Below are 6531 nucleotides of genomic sequence, written 5' to 3'. Positions count from 1 at the left end.
GCTTAGTCACTCAGTTGTGTCCGACCTTTTTTGACCCCATGGACTGTAGCCCGCCAGGCTCCTCTGTCCATGGGGATTCTCCAGGCAAGAATGCTGGAGTGGATTGCCATGCCCTCCTCCAGGGGATCTTCCCAATCCAGGGACTCAACACAGGTCTCCCGCATTGCAGGCGGGTCCTTTACTGTCTGAGCTACCAGGGAAGCCCATAAGGAAATTACCTGTACCCTTCTGCCAGCTTCATCAGTTGTTCACATTTTGCCACCTTTCCTTTATCATCCTGTTTTTAGATATAAAATTTTTGAACTATTGACTTCAGCATCCATCAATGATTTCCTAACACCAACATTCCTTTGATATTTGTTAGTTATTAATCTACTGTAAGAAAGAGCTTTCTCTTCTTCCCCATTTATGTGTTTAGATCTGTACAGACTCATTATTTTATTCCATAGATTATAATCAATCAGTATCATTATTTCCTTTGATGCTCAAATTGTCCCAGATTTAGCCAATGGAAGCTCCTTCAGGTTGACTTTTGTGTCCCTTTGACATGGCCCCATCATTTTTTTTTTAAAGCATTTCCTTGCTTTCTGGCATTACAAGATGCACCAGACTCAACATTATTCCTTTTTAGCCCCAGTTGAGAAAGTGTTCATTGCTACTAGAGTGTAATTTTTTCTATGCCGTCTCAGTGTACAGAGCCAAAAAATACATGTATATGGACTAATTCATGTATACACACATATCTATTATATCTAGTTACGTGTTTTACTATAGGTATATATATTTTTTATTTTTATTTTTTTGGTCATGCTGTGTGGCATGTTGGATCTTAGTTCCCTGACCAGGAATAGAACCTGCACCCTCTGCAGTGGAAGCAAGGAGTCTTAACCACTGGACCATGGGGTAAGTACCTTTTATTTTTTAGGTATATGTACTTTAAAAACATAAGTACACTACTAATAACTTCCATTTCAACACAACACACAAGATTCATTTTAGTTTCCTCACTTTTCATATTCTTCTCCAACAGAAAGAAACCTATCTCCCACTGTCCACAATAAATGTACTTATTTGTGTAATCATAATGCACATTAACTCCAGAATTGCTTACCCATAAACTATGAAAAACAAATCTATCAACTAGAGGTCAATACTTTTTTACAGCTTCTTTTGTCTTTAGATTCCTGTTGGTTTCTAGTCAAAATATTGTGTTTAACAAGACTACCATAGCTTCAGTACAATGCAGTTCCTTTTGTTTTTAATCTGATGGTAGTCAAAATACTGTGTCCAAAATTTGCTTGGCTTGGACTTCCCTGGTGGTCTATTGGTTTAAACTCTGAGATGCCAATGCAGGTGGTGAGGTTTGATCCCTGGTCAGGGAACTAAGATCCCACATGCCAGTGGCCAAAAAGATTTTTTAAAAATTTGCTTGGGTTAGTGCTCACTCTCCCTGATGCCCCTCCCCCATGAGGCTGCATGATTCATTTGAAATATGGTTAGATTCCTTTGTTTGTGTTTGAATTCCATTTTGCCCTTCCCTCCACCTCCCTGTTGAGGTAACCAACCTATTTAATTTCTAGTTTATCCTTTCTCTTTCTTTTCACACAAATGAGCACGTGTGAAGAGGAGCAGAAATGCCACCTCCAAATATGCCACTTTGATTTGCATCGCTCTAATAATTAGCGATACTGAGCATCTTTTCACGTAGCTGTTGGCCATCTGTGTCTTCTTTAGAGAAATGTCTACAAAATGTGGTACTTTGGTGTGTGACTTATTTTAAGCTGTAAAGAATCAAGACCAGCACACTGAAGAAAAATTTCTACCTCTCCTTTAACCGCTTAGAAGAATTAAGATAGGTGGTCTGGCCCAGAAAGAGAGCTATACCAGCGATAACGTTTTATCTAAAAGACCTGGCATAGCCAAGCAAACATTTGACTAAGAAACATCTGCTCTTATCATCCTGTGAATTGCCCTCCTCCCCTTTGAAACATCTCTGAAGCCCTTATCCCATTCCTTAGCTCAGTTTGGCATGTAAGCCTCAATTGCCTAGCTACCTTTGGGTCTCATATTTTTGTGGGTATCCTGCACATACAAAATTAGTTTTTCTCCTATTTATCTGTCTTATGTCAGTTTAATTATTAAACCAGCAAAGAACCTACAGAATAGAAGGAAAACTTTTCTGCTGTAACACATACATGTATATTATCTCATTTATCCTACATGAAGGGTAACATCCTGTAACTACTCTTTTTGCATTTTTCATTTGATAATATCTTCTTTCTCTCTGTTTCAGGCACATAGTACCCCATTTTTTCAATGTATCATAATTGAACTACCCTCCTATGTTTGCCCATATAGGCGGTTTCTAATATTTTGCAATTATAAACAATGCCAAAAAGAATAACCTTGTACATATATTTTTAAAATTATTATCTGAAGTATATCTTCAGGGTAAATTCATAGAACTGGGATTGCTGCATCAAAAAATGAATATCTGGGGATTTCCCTGGTGGTGCAGTGGCTAAGACTCCATGCTCCCAATGCAGGGGGAGGGGGTTCAATCCCTGGTCAGGGAACTAGATCCTATGTGCTGCAACTAAGACCTGGTGCAGTCACATAAATTAAAAAAAAATTTTTTTTTCATAAATATCTGGTTTTAGTCAATACTCCCAAATTCCCTCCTAAATGGGCTGTTCCAAGTTCATAATCACTATCAACGTATTTGAGTACCTGTTTCCTCACAGCCTAGCCAATATTCTGTGTTGTTCTATTTTATAATTTTCTCCAATCTCAGAACAAAGAAATGACATCTCACTGTATCCTTTATTTCTTGGAGCACATGTGGGATCAAACCCACGCCCCTGCATTTTTTTCTGTCATTTTCATCAGACTAAATGATCTGCTTGCTGTGGGAAAATTATATTAGCCAGGTCTCTTTTTTTACTTTTTTTAATGTATGAACTTTACTGAGATATATTCTCTATTTACCTATCTACCTATTTGTATAATTCAGTGAGTTCTGACAAACACATACCTTGTAACCACCACCACAATCAATATATAGAAAATTTCCATTACCCTCAAAAAGTTCCTTAGTTACCCATCCCAACCCTCCGCTCCATCTCCGGCAACCACTGATTGGCTTTCTGTCATGGGAGATTATATTTGTCTTTTGTAGGGTTTCATACAAATAGAATCAGACAATATAGACTCATTTGCATCTGGCATCTTTCACTCAGTGTAATGCTTTTGAGATTCATCCAAGTTGTTGTATGTATGTATGTTGTTCCATTTTATTGATAAGTAGAATGCCATACTATGGATATACCACAATTTGTTTATTCATCCTCTTAGTATAGTTTTAATTTGTGTCACTCTAATTATGAATGAAATTATGCTTTTCATATAAATAAGACCGTTTTAATCTGTGAACTGTCCACATCTTTTTCCCACTTTTCTAGTGGCTTTTTGGACTTTTTTCCCCTTACTGTTCAAGAATTCTTTGTATATTGGGAGTTGACTGAGCGTCTTCACTTTCACTTTTCACTTTCATGCATTGGAGAAGGAAATGGCAACTCACTCCAGTGTTCTTGCCTGGAGAATCCCAGGGACGGGGAGCCTGGTGGGCTGCCGTCTATGGGGTCGCACAGAGTCAGACATGACTGAAGCAACTTGGCAGCAGCAGCAGCAACACTATGCTGCAATATATGTTGCATATATATTGTCCCAGTCTGTCAGTTGTCCTTTAACCATGTTTATGATTCTATACAGTCCATGGAATTCTCCAGGCTAGAATATTTGCGTAGGTAGCCATTCCCTTCTCCAAGGGATCTTCCCAACCCAGGGGTCAAAACCAGGTCTCCCTCATTGCAGGCGGATTCTTTACCAGCTGAGCCACTAGGGAAGCCCGTTTATGATTCTGTGAGCTAGAAAATCAATGTATGCATGCTAACCCATGTATTCACACATATCTATAAGTATTTCTGCATCTATTCATATCTATATGTTTTAAGATAAGCATGAATTCATACTGATGTTCCAGTACCATATGGTTCATCTTAACCTTCCCTTCTTGCTCATCTGTAGCCTGCCATTCCAACAGTGAGAAACCGAGCCCCAGCCATCCACCACTGATTTACTTAATTGTTTGATCCTAGTGTATATGGATTGCAATATCAGAATTGTTAACCTGTATTCCTATGAGAGACAACTTTACCAAAGTTAAGTGCTTTTCGATGGTTCCCTTTGTCTTTTAGCTCTGGAGTTTCCAGTCAAAATACCATTTTCCAGGGTTACTTAGGTCAGCATATCTTCTCCCCATACTCTTCAGGGACATTATGTCATACATTTTCAATACAGTTGGATTAGGTTGTCACAGCCTCTATTCCATACTGGGATTCCCTGACCTCCAGGTTGATTTAAATTTTTTTTTCATACATTAAGATGATTTTTTTTTTGGTGTGTGCTATAAAGATCTTTGGGTTTTGACAAATTTTAAAGTTTTCTTCACATAGATTTTTTTCTCACATTTCTTGTTAGGTTCCTTCGTAAGGTATATTACCTTCTTTAGTGCTGTTATAAATGGGGTTTTCTCTAACTGATTATTATTTGTATATATGAAGGCCATTGATTTGTCTGTTAATTTTGTATCATCCCACTTTGCTGAATAATTTTATCATTAGTTTTATCATTGATTCTCTAAGGTTTGCTTCGCTGATAGCTCAGTTGGTAAAGAATCTGCCTGCAATGCAGGAGACTCTGGTTCAATTCCTGGATCGGGAAGATCCACTGGAGGAGGGATAGGCTACCCACGCCAGTGTTCTTGGGCTCCCCTTGTGGCTCAGCTGGTAAAAAATCTGCCTGCAATGCGGGAGACCTGTGTTTGATCGCTGGGTGGGAAGATCTCCTGGAGAAGGGAAAGGCTACCAACTCCAGTATTCTGGCCTGGAGAATTCCATGGACTGTATAGTGCATGGGGTCGCAAAGAGTCGAAGACGACTGAGCAACTTTTACTTTCTCAATTTCTAAGCTTTGCCAGGTACAAAATCATATAATCTGAAAACAGAGATATCTTTATTTCTTCTGTCCATTTATGTGTCTCTAATTGGTTTCTTTCATCTAGCTGATGTGTCAGGAGAATGGAGTGAGAGAGGATGGTCATGTCCCATGTCTCAGGTGAGTCCCTGGGACAGGTCTCCAAGTGAGGGTCCTTGGATTTGCACAGGAAAGAATTAAAGAGCAAGCCATAGTAAAGTGAAAGCAGGTTTATTTAAAGAGATACACACCCCACAGAGAGAATCTGGCCCTTCTCAGAAGGCAGGAGTGGTCCCAGGGACTAGGGTCATCTTGCAAAGTGAGAGTGGACCTGAAACCTGGGATAGTTTTTGTGGGCTGAATATTTCATATGCTATTAAATGGGAGGATTACACCAGCTATTTTGGAGAAGGGGTGATGATGTCCAGGAATTGGGCCACTGTCCACTTTTTGGCTTTTTATGGTCCGCCTTGGAATAGCAATAACTTCAGATATGCAGATGACACCACCCTTATGGCAGAAAGTGAAGAAGAACTAAAGAGCCTCTTGATGAAAGTGAAAGAGGAGAGTGAAAAAGTTGGCTTAAACCTCAACATTCAGAAAACTAAGATCATGGCATCCGGTCCCATCACTTCATGGCAAATAGATGGGGAAACAGCAGAAACAGTGGCAGACTTTATTTGAGGGGCTCCAAAATCACTGCAGATGATGACTGCAGCCATGAAATTAAAAGACGCTTACTCCTTGGAAGGAAAGTTATGACCAACCTAGACAACATATTAAAAAGCAGAGACATTACTTTGTCAACAAAGGTCCGTCTAGTCAAGGCTATGGTTTTTCCAATAGTCATGTATGGATGTGAGAGTTGGACTATAAAGAAAGCTGAGCACTAAAGAATTGATGCTTTTAAACTGTGGTGTTGGAGAAGATGCTTGAGAGTCCCTTGGACTGCAAGGAGATCCAACCAGTCAGTCCTAAAGGAGATCAATCCTCAGTGTTCATTGGAAGGATTGATACTGAAGCTGAAACTCCAATTCTTTGGCCACTTGAGGTGAAGAGCTGACTCAATGGAAAAGACCCTGATGATGGGAAAGATTGAAGGAAGGAGGAGAAGGGGATGACAGAGGATGAGATGGTTGGATGCATCCCAGACTCAAAGGACATGAGTTTGGGTAAACTCCGGGAGTTGGTGATGAACAGGGAGGCCTGGGGTGCTGCAGTCCATGGGGTCCCAGAGTCAGACACGACTGAGCGACTGAACTGAACTGAACTTAGATTTTGTGCCCAAGGCAAGTGTATCACTTGCCTGATCCTAATCCTAACTATGGTTAGGTCCTACTTTTTATTTTTCTGGTCTTAAAATCCTTCTCTTTAATGGGAGCTTTTAGTCCATTTACATATTATGGAATTATTGATATGGTCAGAATAAGCTCTATCAGGTTTCTAATATGTTTTCTGTTTATTCCTTCTGGTTTTTGATCCTCTTCTCTCTCCTCC

Source organism: Ovis aries, chromosome X (genome assembly GCF_016772045.2).
Source record: "Ovis aries strain OAR_USU_Benz2616 breed Rambouillet chromosome X, ARS-UI_Ramb_v3.0, whole genome shotgun sequence".
Taxonomy (NCBI): domain Eukaryota; kingdom Metazoa; phylum Chordata; class Mammalia; order Artiodactyla; family Bovidae; genus Ovis; species Ovis aries.
Note: the sequence above shows the minus strand (reverse complement) of the source record.